General features: G+C 45.5%; 1 protein-coding gene across 1 annotated transcript in view; it reads left to right on the top strand.

Annotated features, from left to right (window-relative positions):
- LOC119594567 (anoctamin-8-like) overlaps nucleotides 1-286 on the top strand; it is a gene marked incomplete in the record, with an annotated part of 84,413 nt that overhangs the window by 20,106 nt on the left and 64,021 nt on the right.

Here is a 286-nt window from a genome sequence, read left to right as displayed (position 1 = left end):
TAAAGATTTAATGCTCTAAATATCACTACACCTATTTCTCTCAAATTTAGACATCCGAAATATCCCATTACAAAGCCAGATTAACAAGGTAGGCCAGCGGAGAGCCGGATACCGAGGAGTATGGATTTTGCCGGTGCTCGGAATAAAGGCTCAGGTGCCAGTGCCAGGAGCAATGACGTCAGAGTGTCACTAAACACGCACTTTGGCACTTACCGTAAATTTCGAAGTCTGTCCTACATTCCCTGCGAGATGAATGCAAGCAGAAAACGGGACATCAATCGGACAC

Source organism: Penaeus monodon, chromosome 34 (assembly GCF_015228065.2).
Source record: "Penaeus monodon isolate SGIC_2016 chromosome 34, NSTDA_Pmon_1, whole genome shotgun sequence".
NCBI lineage: Eukaryota > Metazoa > Arthropoda > Malacostraca > Decapoda > Penaeidae > Penaeus > Penaeus monodon.
This window is presented reverse-complemented; position numbering and strand designations above follow the sequence as displayed.